Source organism: Mirounga angustirostris, unplaced genomic scaffold (assembly GCF_029215605.1).
Source record: "Mirounga angustirostris isolate CCGP_5_RB_7025 unplaced genomic scaffold, mMirAng1.0.hap1 SCAF_4, whole genome shotgun sequence".
NCBI classification, from domain to species: Eukaryota; Metazoa; Chordata; class Mammalia; order Carnivora; family Phocidae; genus Mirounga; species Mirounga angustirostris.
In genome coordinates, this window is record NW_026991712.1 from 109,025,210 (window position 1) to 109,040,598 (window position 15,389).

The 15,389-nt window shown below is 36.4% G+C and overlaps 1 protein-coding gene across 1 annotated transcript in view; it reads left to right on the plus strand.

The window, feature by feature from the left end:
• The window catches only part of DPYD (dihydropyrimidine dehydrogenase), an 800,443-nt gene that overhangs the window by 376,476 nt on the left and 408,578 nt on the right, over nt 1–15,389 (plus strand). The window lies entirely within an intron of this gene.

Sequence of the window (15,389 nt, forward strand, 5' to 3'; positions counted from 1 at the left end):
TTAGAGATTGAGCAAATTTTCTTTGAACAATTTGTCCACTTTTTGTGGTCTTCAGCTTGCATAATTCCTCTTCTCCCTTACCAAATATAAAGAGGAGGGAGAAGGATTGGGTACTGAGTTGAGACTATGCCATACTTGGTAAATTTTCACTGTTGTATGCATTTTTTTTTTAATAAATAAATACTTGCAACAAAGTTTCAAGGAACAGACTGTGGAATACTGGACTTCATCAGAGACAGGAGAACTTTTTGGTTGATGGCACAAATGTTAGAAGGAAGGGGCTTACTAATGATTAATAGAACTGAGAATGGATGAGATAGAATTGAAAACTAAAGTTGGCACTCCAGTGTAATGTACTGGACATGTTCCAGCACAGTAACTTGCATGGGACTTTTCTTTCTATTTCCCAACGTGCTGGAAGGGACTTCAGAAATCATATATTCTAGTCCCCTCATTTTACAGGCTTCTTTGTTTAACTAGTAACCTCTGATAGCCTGCTATTCCAGGTGCTGAGCTTAGGTTCTAGGGATAAAGTGGTGAAAAGGCCAATGCAAAACATTGTCTCCAGAAATGCAGTTTAACAGGGGAGCCGCACCATGATGATAAATTGTGCTGGAGGAAAGCACAGAACACAGTCTGAGGGTTCAGGAAAGCTTCCTAGAGTAAGTGGGTTGTAAATTGAACTTTGAGGGGTATGTGGGAGTTTCCAGGTGGAATGGGGGTGGAAGGGAGGGAGCCCCAGGGAGATTATGCAACTTGCTCAACACCGCACTGTTAGATTAAGCAGTCATTTTACAGTCATCTTAAAAAGCTATATATATATAAAAAAATCATGTATTTCGAAAGTTGTCATCAGCCTACTTATTTCATGCATGTTCTCATCTTTATAAATGAAGGTCTGGATTTTCCATTTTTATTTCTAAAATTGAACTTTTTATTTTATGATTTTTACCATTCATCCTCTCATGATTCATCATGCAGCAAATATTTCTTAATGTCCAACTGTGTTATATACACTGTCCAAGTGCTATTTACTCAAATATGAGTAAAAGAGAGTCTTTCACTTCAGGGATCCACAGGCTAATGGGAGAAACAGGCACGTACATACATACATTGCAACATGATGTGCAAATTTTGAGATCACATTTGGACTGGGTTTTGGAGCTTCAGTAGGAGTTTCCCTGTTAGAGGGAATATCATACACAAAAGTGTAAGCTGACAAACGGTTTCATGTGACCAGACAATGGCGAGAAATTCTGCTTAGCTGGAGCAGATGATGTTTGATAAAGTAAGGGTGGAACATGGATAGGAAAAAGATGGCAGGAAATATGGCTAAAAGCTTATGTGGAGTCAAGAGACTTATATGCTAAACTAGGGATTTTGAATTATATTCTATAGACATCCACGTGACAAAGGGAAGGTTTAGATATGGGAGAGATCTTTATTGTTTTATTTTATTTTTATTTTTATTTATTTATTTGACAGAGAGACAGAGAGAGAGGGAACACAAGCAAGGGGAGTGGGAGAGGGAGAAGCAGGCTTCCCACTGAGGAGGGAGCCCAATGCGGGGCTCAATCCCAGGACCCTGGGATCATGACCTGAGCCAAAGGCAGATACCTAATGACTGAGGCACCCAGGCGCCCCGAGATCTTTATTGTTAATGAGATAAGACTGATAGGTGCTTGGATTTTGTACCATTTGTATATTCTTCAAATAGTTGGGAATTAGAAACCATGAAATCATCTTTGAGGTGGTTCATTTCAGAAGACAAATGTGTTTTCTAGTATTGAGCACCTGAATTAGGCAGTTGTTCACTCAATCATGGGTATGATCCCACATTATAGATCCCATAATGGGAAAGTGCCCCAGTAGGATTGTCAGTCCTAAGGAAGGGAGAGAACCTGTGCCCAAATGGGCAGCTCCCAAAGCTATAGGCATGACAGAAGTGATTCATGCATGCCTAATTTCTCCTTCTGATTCACAAATTATGATTACTAATTTCAGCTTCTTGAGGACAGGTAAGAGATAGAGAGACACCACGAGGGCTATAACAATGATTGTTTCCCCAAATGGAAAGAGGCATCAGGAGTATGAAAGAAGCATGTTGCTCCATAGGGGTAGTAATGTTAAAAAAAAAAAAAGAAGAAGAAGTAGGTAGAACTCCAGAAGAACATTGAGAACAAGACATATTTCTTAAATAGAAGAGTCATGATTTGGTCATCTGTCTGATTAAAAAGGTTGCATGTAGAGTATCTAGTATGGTAGTTTGATCAGATGTTCATAATGCTGATAGCACTCAGGAACACAGCAGATGGAACAGATCTGAGGGAAACGGTGACTTGTTGCATTTGGATTTGCTCACGCATTGAACTGGAAACGGGACTAGAACTCAGAAAATAGAGAATGATTGAAAACAGACATTGGAAATCATTACATATCATTTGTCTTGTTTTTTCACTGTCATAACCCAGTACCTAGAACAGTGCTACTCACTGATTGAATTAAAGAATGAAAGCTGTCATAGCCTGTAGTTTGGATAATACCTTCTTAAAAGTATGATAAGAGAGGATATGTGGCATTTCTTCTGGAATTCCAGAAACATCTCATTGACCACATTATGAAGGGGAAGTCAGTTTGCTGACTTTTATATTTACCATCTGCTTTTCAGATGGTAAATATCTTAAGGAAGACATGGTGTCAAGACACTTTTTATTCCATGATTCTGTACCTTTGCTCTCTTACTGATGTGTGTGGCTCCTTACACTACCATTTCATTTTATAATGCCTCAGTGATAAAACATTAATATCTCCTTTGTAGTGTTTGGTCCCATGATGAGAATGAACTCTTTTTAGTCTTCCCTGTACAGTGTCTTGCTTTCAACTATATTTTGGGCAAGAAACATTCTCAGGAACCCAATACTAAAACTGTACATGTTTTCTTAAAAATTGCCCTAATTATCTGATATTTTTCTGACTGGAAGTGAGGATGAAGTGATGGAATCTAATGCAAGTGCTGGCATTTCTGCAGAATAACCAACCAAAATAATGGCATCTTGGCAGAGTTTTCCTTTGGAATTATTTTAAAAGGGTGGAGGTGATGGCGAAGGAGGGTCAGGCTGATAACAGTGTTAAAAGTGACTTGGAATCAACATCACATCACTTACACCTGCCTTAGACACCCATTTAAAGTACAACATGATATTTCTGTAATTATTTTACTTCCCTGTAATAACTGCATAGGAATAGGTTTGTTTCCCCAGTGAATAGCTCTGTTCAGAGCCTTCCCTTATCTTTATTTTCCAGGTTTCACTAGTGGTTGATATCATATGCATTCTTAGAGGGAGACAGTGGATAAATCAGTAGTTTTCCATCAAATCAAAGATTACATTCAAGAGGTAGAGCAGTGGCATGAAACAACTTTTGCTGGGGAAAGAAGGTAGAAAATGGAAAAATAACATAATTGTTTCAGAGAACAGAAATCATAAGACGTAGCTGATGTTATTCAACATATAGTGAATGTACTAGATGTCCGGGGCTTTTTTGACCATGGCCTATTATATTTGTCTTTTAAATACTAGTTAGCCATGATAAAGTTTATTCTGAAATCTAATATTCATATGAAATATTGAACTACACTAAGTTGCTATGCAATGTTAAATCAAGATGCAAAATTTAGTTAAATCATAAAGTAATGATGCATACTTTATACTACTTTTCTTAGTAATATGTATTTTGTGTTGCAGATTGTTTTGTTGTTAGTGACTTTGCATTTGTATTTGTGGCTCAAAGCACAAAATAAAAATAACAATATGCCTAATTTAAGATAGTCTGGGGTTAAGTAAGTAACTGACCTATAGAAGTGTAAGTTTTAATTGTATAAATTGGAAAATTATATTGAATCATATTTAATACCTATCTCCTAAATATAGAAACTAGCTACTCAATTCAAGTGGAATATGTACATGGAATTTACTAGATGTCCCAAATGTGCTGGCATTGCTGGAGGAGGAAGCCAGCATTAATATTAACATCCATTCAGAGGTCCCACCCAACATTTATACAGACTAATGAAAACCATTTTTTCATGCTAGCCATACTTATATTTTGTAATTATGAATCTCTTTTAAGTGTTTTCAAAAGACCTTTATTTACTAGCCATTTATTTTTATATATGAGTTCATGAAAGAGTGTCAGGCATGTTATGCACCACATGCTTAACCAATATCCAGTGATTTTCCAAGTCCTCTGAAAAGTGGACTTGACAAAGCACTTGGTTTAATATGGCCCAGTATTTCCCCCTATATTTGCACACTGCTGCTAAATGAACTTCTACATCACTAGTATCAAGGCATTATTCTCATATGTAAGAATCTAAAATTACTACCCCCATCCCACTGATGGTAGGATTGAAACCAAACACCTTAATTTAATTTTGACACCCTTTTAATCTTCTCTCCTACATACTTGTGGGACCTTATTTCCCATTCTTTCATTCTGTATTTGCTAATTATATTGGGTTCTGTGTTAGGTTCTCGTGGGTGCACAAAAATGAATATATGGTCCCTGTCTACTGGAGCTTTCAGTCTAACAGAGCGATAAAAATGCACCTAAATAAAAATGCCATTAGATAGTGACACAAGGAGTAACAGATAACCTATTAGTGTAACACTCAACGTGGAGAGATGACTTCCAGCTCTAAGAATCCAAGAAGGTTTTATGGAAGCAATGGCATTTGTAGTGGAGATGAGGATGGGGCAGGACTTAAGAGAGCAGAAATAGGGAAAGCACATTTTAGCAGAGTGAACAGGTAGATATGTACACAGAGTAGTCACTTTGGCTAGATCATAATGAGAAATTGTAAAGGTGGAAAAACATATCATTGCTAATTCACAAAATGGTTTTAATGTTAGGCTAAGGTATCTGAATTTTATTCAAAAGTTGGTGGGTACTAGAAATCTAAAGGGGCATGCTGATTAAATATGTTTTCCTCATACACAGAGGGAAGATAGAAATGTGTGTGTCCATTTTGGCTACTGCTCTTCTCCTCCTTCTCTCTGTATATCTTATATATTCTAAATTATATTGACAATAGGACTGTAGGGTAGTTTATTCATATTTTAATCCAAAGTACCCAGCACAGTCCCAAGTGGTCACTGAATAAATGGATGAATGAATGAATAAATGAAGAGGTGGATGAATTATTGGGATGACCACATTGGGAGGACGCATGAAATGACTGCTTTATTCAGAATGTCCCTACAGAAAATCCACAGTAAAGACAAAAACATATGAAAGTGGTATTTATGTCAAGTGTCATGTGAAGGCCAGCAAACCTTCATTCTGTTGAGGGAACGGTCAGATGCTGGACACTCTCACTTGCATTAAGAAGATAGCGTCCTAACTGGTCATCTTGCTTTTTCTCTTGCTTCCATATAATCCTACCAGAATCAGCCCTTATAAACAGAAATTATATCATGTCATTCCCCTATTCCAAACCCTCCAGTGGTTTGCTACTTTGTTTAGAATATAGTTCTTCTCAGAGCTTATGAAGCCCTCCTTGATGAAGCCCCTACTTCTCCCTCAGGTCCCCTCACCTCTTACCTTGCTTCCTTTCTTTCACCCACATAAAGCCTCCCTTCCTCCTACTCACCTCACCCTAATGCCTCCGCAATGCTTCCCTCTGCCTGCAATGATCTGCCTCGAGGTCTTCGCATGTTGGCCTATTCTTCCCCTTCATGTTTTAGCTCAGATGTCATCTCATTAAGAGCCCTCCATGACCCTCCATCTCCCTAGATCTAAAGCACCTCTCCCCCTTCGTACTCCCCTCAGCATGTAACAAACACCCCCTTCCATGTAATCCTCTTCATGACCATCTTCACTATCATACAATTCACTTACTTGTTCACTTTCTTATTTTATGTCAACTGAAATGTATACCCCACAAGGACAGGTCCCTTATTACAGTTTACTATACTGCCTACGGCAGGATTTAGTACATGGTAGACAATAAGTGTTTGCTCATTGAATGAATGAATGCAGGCTAGTACCTTAATTTTTCCTATGCAATCATGATTAAACTCCTGAAAGGGTATCCTGTATGTACTGCCTTGCTGTATTTGCCTTGCTGTATTTGCCAGATCCTCTGTCCTTAACCCCTTTTAACTGCCTTTTGCTTTCATCATTTACTGGCAAATCTCATCTTTTTACTGCTCATTGACCTTCAAATCACCAAATCTAGTTAACCTACCTTACATTTCTCTTGTATTTTACATTTCTTGAAATGATCTCTTCTTGGCTTGTGTGGCTCAGAAATACCTTGAGTCTCATGAAATGCTGATGATTCCCCCTCTGGCTTTAGTTCAGGTTGGGCTTGCTGCCACTTTAAAAAATAACTGCTGGACTCTTACCTGGATTTATGTTTTTTATTAACTTTATCCATCCTTATGACTATATCTTGTCCCAAGGTACAGAGCTCTCTCCTGAGTTCTAGGTGTATATCTATCTCCAAATGCCCTGAAGACCTCCATGCTTTTCTAGTTGGTACATCCGTAGCTAATTTGTAGTTAGGTTCAAACCTTAAGAGTGTGACTTGAGTAACTTACCTCACTCTCATTTTCCTCAGCTGTAAAATTGAAATAACATCTATTCTGTGAGGATTCGAAGAGACCATATATATGTTGCCTAGGTCAGAACCAGCCGTGTGTTCACGGAGGCATTCTCAGTAAATGTTAGTCATTATTATCATTGTGAACGCAATAACCTTTGCCGATACCAAAGATATTTTTTGACTGCATTGTAATACAACTCATGCTCTATATAAAGAAGCCGTATTTTTGAATTATGCATTTACTTATGTATTAAAATTGTTTAAAATATATTCTATTGTATATTTTAAGTTTGCATTGAAGTATGCCTACAGCCGATTGACAAGGGGAAAAAAGTCATAAGATGGATATCAAAAAATAACATTAATGAGTTGCTAAAGCTAAAATTACAGGAACTTATGAAATTGGTTAAACATAAAAACCATTAAACTGTTTATTGAAGCTTCACAGATATACTGCAGCTAATGAGCATTTCTGCTATTTAAATAAGCCCAAATTGAACACACATTACATGGATACATAATTAGTCATGGCAGTCAAACACACATAGACTAACTTAAAGCTCTATTTAGGGAATCTTTTCCATTTGATTTATTTTGTTAATTAAAATATTTTTCAGTATTCACTTATATTTTAATAATATTGTTTTCTCCAGTAGTATAATTTACTACTGGCTTTCTATTTGTTTTTATTTGTGCTTTAAATGCAGCAAATGGGGATTTTATATTAAACATTTTTCTTAATCCCTTTCTTTAATTATTTATATCACTTGATGGTATCATTCAGCATTTTAAAAGTTTCTTTCACTGGGAAGTATATATAAAATATTTCAGTATCCTTTCTACTTTTTCCATGGACTCCTAATTATCAAGAAGTATTAAGCACCCAAATGTGCATAGAATTATGGTGATTATGGTCCAAATCAGATTAAAGGATGATCTATTCCTTCCAGGAGTTTGTAGCCTTAAGTAGATGGTATCATTGAATATAAATAAGCAAATCAAAGGACAGCATTTGGGAATCCAACAGAGAATTTGAAAACAATCCCCATATATTTCCTTCAAGGACAATGCCCTCCTTGTGGAGATCTCTCCCAGATAAAATGAAATGAAATCTTCAAGGAGTTTAGGGTTTTAAATAGAGGGAATTATTGCAGAGAAATAAGCAAATCAAGGTGAAGTGCTTGGACAGTTTTATTCTTAATTGATTAGTTGGTCAGTTTAGGAAATGAGGAAAGACTCCCTGTAGAATACAAGTAAAACAAAAGGAGTTGCTACAGGCTATTATTGACACCCATTTTTTTTGTATTTAACTTGGGGAGCCTAAGCTTGTTTCAAGTGTGGAGAGGAGGAAAATTAAATCCGTACTTTCCCACTGCCTGAATTCTACAAGCATATATAAACTGAACATTATTTAACCATAGCAGTAGGGAAATTGAATAGTTAAATCAATCAAAAGAAATAACCAAGTGCATATTCTTCCCTAGTCAGTGTGTTTGTCACTATAGAAGTTTTTTTAGAAACTTTTTTTTTGAAGGAAAAATATTTGGATTTCCTCTCTGCAGTGAGCTGTCTGTAACTGTGGAAATATGATCTACACGAAAAATAATCAAGACAGGACAATGTGAGTGCTAAATAAATGGAATGAACAACTATTACATTTTTTCAACCAAAAAACATTCATCGAGTTCCTCTTGTGTGCCACTTTGTGCTAGATGCTGGGGAAGGAGCTGATCAGATATGGTCTCTAAACTCAAGGAGTGATAGAGGCAAAGCAACTAAAATCAAGTCACATCATGACTAGGTTAACAGTCAGTTAAATTAACAGTGGTTAATTTAACAAAACGGGAAAAGTTTCCATTGGAAGAGTTGACCTAAAGGCTATTATCTGTAAAGCCAGTCAAGATTAGAATTCTTTGCTATCCCTCTAAACCACCCCCCCCCCTTCATTTTAGTTACTCCCATGGTCCCCAGTTGTGAAACTTTAAGAGACTATTTTTGGCCCATTCCTGGCTTCTTCTTGTCCCTACACCAAAGGTCAATTGCAAGGAGGGCTTTGGAGTCAGAAATAACTGGATTCGAATACCAGCTCTGCCACCCCTTGACTATATTTAAGATGATAATACCTACCTTAAAGAGTTGTTTTGTGGTCTAAATGAGATTATTATATGGAAATATACAGCATCATTCCTGCCTCATACAAGGGATCAATAAATGTTGATTGCTTTTCTTAATGTTCTTCATTAGGTGAGGATGATATAAATGAGATGTCAGAAGTACCTAGGGAGTCTAGGGAGTTTCATTTGCATGAATTGTCGGAACATAGTAACTGACTGGATGTTGAGATCATTGGAGGGAGAAGAATCAAAGATTATGCCAAGATTTTTAAGATTGATTTCTAGGTCCTTTGAGAAAGAAGAATAGGAAAAAACAGGAGTGGAGATTGAAGAGTGATCATGGAGGCAGGTGGAAAATCAGAAAGTGTGGTGTCATTGAAGCCAAGCAAAGGGACATTTATGAGGAGGAAGTGGTCATCTGTTAAATGCTGCTGAGAGATGGAGGAAGGCAGTGCCACAATTAGGGTGAGACAAGTGAGGTGCCCACCTGCACTTGAGCCTATGGTCCTGAGCCTGAGGACCTTCTGAAGTTTTATTCTTTGGGTGCCTCACTCACCTCACCCTAGTCTGGTCCTGAAATAAGGTGATCACTGAGGAGAGTCACTGTATGTGGCGACCTAGCACTAATTAGTCATCTTAGTGAAAAGAGTTTTAGTGAAGTTTTGGGAGGCAAATGCAGATCTGGAATGGTTTAAAAATGGAAAATACTGTACAGGTATGTACATGCTTATGAGAAACAATTCAGAGGGAGTGGCTGATAATAGAATATGTAATCTAGAGAGCAAAATGCCTACAAAGTAAAATAGAGGATCCTAGGGCCCATATGGAAGGACTGGCCTTTGATGAGAGGGAGAGTTCTTAAATTATTATAAATAAGAAAGAAGATAGGGCACCTGGGTGGCTCAGTCTGTTAAGCATCAGCCTCTTGATTTTGGTTCAGGTTATGATCCCAGGGTTGTGAGATCCAGCCTCACATTGAGCCCTGTGTGGGGCACTGTGCCTGTGCTGGGCATGGAGCCTGCTTAAGATTCTCTCTCTCCCTCTCCCTTTGCCCCTCTCCCCTACACCCCACTCTCTTTAAAAAAAAAAAAAAAGGAGGAGAGGTAGAGTGGACACAGATCAATAGGTTTATAGTTTAGACAATGGGATGACCAGAAAGTACCCATATAATAGTTTCGATGTTCTTTATGAAATATAAGGGAAGACCTTCTCCTGACAGTGGGGGGCAAGAAAAAGGAGCTTGGTCCATCAAAATTTGAGGAGAAGAGACAAGGTATAAATGGTGGTCACAATTAGTAGAAGATACAAAAGAGCAAGCTTACTAATAATAGTCATGAAATGGTGAAAGGCCCAAGAGAAGCTTGTAAGCTGGGTTTTGGATGATTTGGAAGGGACAGTATAGCATCCACACTGGAACCTCTAATAGGCAGCTAAAAGTGCCAGAATAAAAGAGCTCAAGGTTGTGACTAAAGTCATTTTCGTAGAGATGAAGTTAAAGGCACATGACTCAATCTGGGAAGAAGAAGATGAGATGAGGAGGAGCCAGAGCCCAAGATGGACAGTTTAAAGATAAGGAGAGCCTGAATAAAGTAGCATTCTGCAAATCAAAGAAAGAGATCAAAATGAATGTGATAAAAGTATCGGATGCTATAGGAAGGCAGAAGGGAGGAGGACTTAGGTCACAGAATTTAGGGACCATGGAGATCATATTTCCATTAAAGGGACAGCCTGGAAGGAATAATTGGGTGGTGAAGAAAGTACGCAGTGTAAATTACTCTAAAACTAGGTAAAGGAGGAGGTTAGAATGAGAAAAGAGAACCATGCCAAAACTAAAGTTTTTCAAAATAGGAGAGGAGAGGAGAGGGGAAAGAGGAGAAATGCAATATTCTAAAGAGAGTCAGAGATGATATTTGAGGTCCTGGAGGAGTGGGAAGGTGCAGAATCAAGGTTAACATTTGAGGGGTTTAGAGAAGGACAATGATGAATCTTCACTGTGGGTTCCATTGTGTCTGCATATTGATTCAATTACTTAGATGCAGAGGGGAGATGTGAAAAAAAGCTCATGCCACCCAGACTTGATATTGTTAGTGGAAGGCATTCTCTGGGTCTGTCCCTTCCTTACCCCAGGTTGTTTTATTGAAAGAGAACTCTGATATCCCGGCCCTGTAATTAGAATTCATTTGCTCTTGGTGAGATTTTGCTTTCAGCTCTGAATTACTGAGATTATTGCCTCAGCTCGCCTTTTTGTTTCATTGTGCTTCGGTCCTATTGACTAATAGGTTATGCAAAATTAAACAACAAACATATAGATAAATTCATCCATGCTTTCAAGATATCATTTTATTATAAATGTTGAAATTTTTAGCCCCCCCATTGTTTTATAGCATATCAAACACTCCAAAGAATGCTAATAATCCTTCTTCATTATGATTTCTGTTGTATTGTTTTATTGTTTATGCAGAATTAATTTATATTTATGTACTAAAATATAACATTCTTGACATCTTTTTATAAATACTGAGAAATATACTTGTCATATGCTCGTGGGTTTCTCTTCTATGTATATGACAGCACAGCTACATCAGTTTAATTGACCTTGGCAATCTGCATCTGCTAGTGATGTGTCCCTGAGGGACGGTTTCTGCAATTTTAAGCTGTGGCTTATTGAAGAACTTGTGTGTCACAATACAATTAAGTCTATATAAAAAAATCATTTCATGCATAATATTAAATTGACTAAAAGTTCTTATTTCAAAACCATTTCTTGTTTTAAAGCCACCTCAGAGTGTCTTTGTTTTTTAAATAAGCTCATTCGAACATAGTAGTAATTAAAGCAGAAAATTAACATAAATCTTGAATGTTTGGTATGAATAAAGGATGTTTTTGTTCTTTTTAAAGACTGCATAAAATTCCAGGCACCATATCACTTAACACATTTCTCTTCCATTTGCAGAATAATAGAGGCTGTGAATAAGCATGTTTTAGGGTTCTTTTTCAAGTTCTTTTTCTGTTCAACTATGGAGCCACTGGGACATATGCTGCAGTTTCCATCAAGATGCAACTTCATGGAAATCTGTGGGAAAAGTGCGCATATCATAACAGAAAATCCCTCTCCCCTTACTCCCGTTATTTTATAAACAAGGAAGAAAAAATACAATCCTTCTATTAATATTCATTTAACACTTCATAGGAAATGGCAAGCAGTTATTTGGTTTGCAAATGTAAATATACATTTTTCATCCACTATGCTTTCACTCCTTCCGAACTAGATAAAGGCAGAACAGAAAATGTGCTTCTGAGAATTATTTTCATTGTATTTCAAGTTAAATGTATCAGCAGAGATGTAAGCGAGCTGTGAGGAGTTCATAGAAGGGTAGTTACAATGATGAGGAGGATGAAAGTCTTCCTCATAAGAAGCAGCTAAATAAATGAACTTCTGACAAATTATGCATAAAATACATACGGATTTTTTTCACCGAATCCTCGATTTGAGTTCTAAATTGAATACTTTGGAGCTTACAAAATACGGTTAGATAATAGAGAACTACTATATCTCAAAAGAGTCCTTGAAATCATGAAAGGTGTTATTTGAATTCATAATCTGAGCCAAAGTTTCAATAAATTAATGGATTATCTCTCCCTTCCTTTATCTCTATTTTATTATAAATGTTGAAATTTATGTATACACAAATATATAAATGGACGCATATAGAGCATATACTTAAATATAGAGCCCACTGTGCCAGCAGGGAAATGATCCTAATCATTTGATATTCAAGTTGTAATGAACAGTCATTCTTGCATTAGCTGCTTAGTGCCACTGATAGAAAACATTTTTTACCTACTGTAGCATTTCTTTTATATTCATATAAATTGTCCATGTTCTATTTTTCCAAAGATCCTTTGTAGATATTGATGAGTCAACATATGGATATTAAAGTGGAAACAAATGATCTCTATTTTGATTGATATAAGCTTTGCTGTAATATATTAATAACATCATAACCAACTGCTTGACCTCATTGTTTTTTCTATTTATTTTTTAAATGAAACTATGGACATGCTAAACTTGAAGGCCTCTAAAAAGATTAGGGGGAAAATTGAGTAGATAGTTTTTAAAAGGGGGCTGAGATAATTTTCAGTACGAAAGAAAAATCCTTTTCTTTTTTGGAACACAGTGTCAGAGAGTTGATTATTAGTGAGGGTAGATGGATATTACAAATGATAAAATAATTAAAACAGTTAATATTCAGGTCCAAGATTTCAAGGTAAAATTAAATCAAATATTGAGGAAAGAGCATATTTTCAGAAGTAAATTTGAGTATGTATAAATGTTTAGGGACATAAAATCATACAATGCATACATCCCATGGAAAGACCCATGAATAGAATAATGCTTTTGAATTCACAAATAAATGCTTCTAGGGTGGCTTATGGTGTTGGTGCTAAATATATATTTTTTAAGACTTTATTTATTTATTTGACAGAGAAAGAGACAGCGAGAGAGGAAACACAAGCAGGGGGAGTGGGAGAGAGAAAAGCGGGGCTTGATGCGGGGCTCGATCCCAGGACCCTGGGACCATGACCTGAGCCGAAGGCAGACGCTTAACGACTGAGCCACCCAGGCGCCCCGTGCTAAATATTTTAAGAAATACAAGATTTACTTATGAAACTTAGAGTAACATTTCCTGACTACTTATTCACCGAGTTAGTAATGGAGCTCTAACATTAAAGTAGGTCATAAGAAATTATAATACATATTAAGAACTTCACATTAGTTCAGCAGGCATTTAGTCAGCACCTGTTGTGTATAATGCACTGTACTCAAGGGTTAATTCAGATTTTGTGAGGACTGAGCTTATATAATTTGAGGACTCCTTTATAAAAAAAGAAAAAAAAATACAAATTCAAATATAGGCACAGGGCCTTAAAAGAGGACCATGCAAGTGAGAGACCCTGAAGCTTAAGCTTCAAAAACTTTACAGTATATATGTCTTTGACTCTAATAGCTGCTATGGGAATCAAAGATAACTAAGGCATAATCCCTACCTTGCTCAAGTTTAGACTGAAATCTGTGCTAACCTTCAAGGATACTCAGGGGAAAAAAAAAATGAGGAAAATGTATAAAAGGGCTTTGATCTCCTGGTGAAATAATCTTGGATTGCTTCTCATTTAAAAATCTTTATTTCAGTTCTCTATATAGAAAAAAAGTCGTATCAAAGTCTTGGACAAATAAGGTCATTTCTTACAGGAGAATTATTTTTTACTCTCTCTCTCTATCTCCCATTACATAAACCATTCAGTGGTGGTGTGTTCCAGTTACCATTATTATTGTAATAGGTTGAATTGACAAGCCATGCTCACTATTGACTTTTTTGTAACTCAAGTTAACTGTCAACAGATGGTAGTGATGATCTGTTATGCGATGGGGAACAAATGATAAAAGTGTCTTTTCATGTGACCTTTAAAGACATTAGAAAAATCTTCTCAAAATGCCATTCTGCATTGAAAATAATTACATGAATATTTAATTTTACTCTCGATGAAAGGTGAAATCACATCAGAGATATAAACACTATCATATTTTTAAATAGAAACCTGAGCACAATAGCATTAACCCATCTGTTCATTCTTTCATTCATTCATTCATTCATTCATCCATCCATCCATCCATCCATCCATCCATCCATCCATCCACTCATGCATTGAATGGAGTGTTTCCTGTGCTCCAAGCACTGTAGTAGGCTTTGTGTAAAGTGGCCAGCAGCATAGACACATTGCTGTTCTCATGGAACCTATAGTCTTGTGGGGAACACATAATCAACAGTAATTCCTTAATAGTTTTCTAAAAGTCTAATATTCTTCAGGTAGAAAACTACAAAGGTTTATTTTTATGTCTTGCTTTTCTATTATTGTTTAGGAGAAATGGTTTTAGGTATCAGAATATATATATTTTTTAATCTGGTTGTTTTTATTTTAAACTTGACTCATTAATCTGTTTAAGAACTAACTTCTGTGTTCCAAAATTTTCCAATCTATTTAAGTTTAAGTTGTTATGTTCTCTTTTGAATTAAAGTAAAGAATAGCTCCGTAAGTCTGTCCTGAGATGCTGTACTTAAAATTCATGACATGAATACCTGGAGAGAACATTTAATCCTAAACACTCACTCAGTTTGCTCCATTATAGATGATGATACTATCTTTCTGCCCTTCTTCTCTTGATGAACCCTTTCTGTAACTTACATTCTTTGATCTCTTCCAATTATCAGGATTATGTGTCTATTATAAGATATTCCTTTAGATATATTTTTCTTACAGGAACTCAAACTCTTTCTTATTCCATGACACATTTAGATTCATTGGAACACAGCAAATAACTTAAAATTCTTTTACAAAGCAATATCCACAAGGAACCAACGGTAGTGTTTGCATTTGTTGATTTTTATAAAATAGAAACTGGGGGCTAATGTAGCTATATTCTGGGTCCTTTGAATTGCTTAACATTAGGGGCAAATAATTTGGTGAAAATGTAGGACTTTGTCTTGTTTAATTTATAAAATTTCTTGTTGTGAATGGAAGAGACTGGCCATTGAACCAAATTCACAATATAACTTTTACCTGTTACACACAGGAACAAGTTTAGGATCATAAGAGTAATATCATATTTG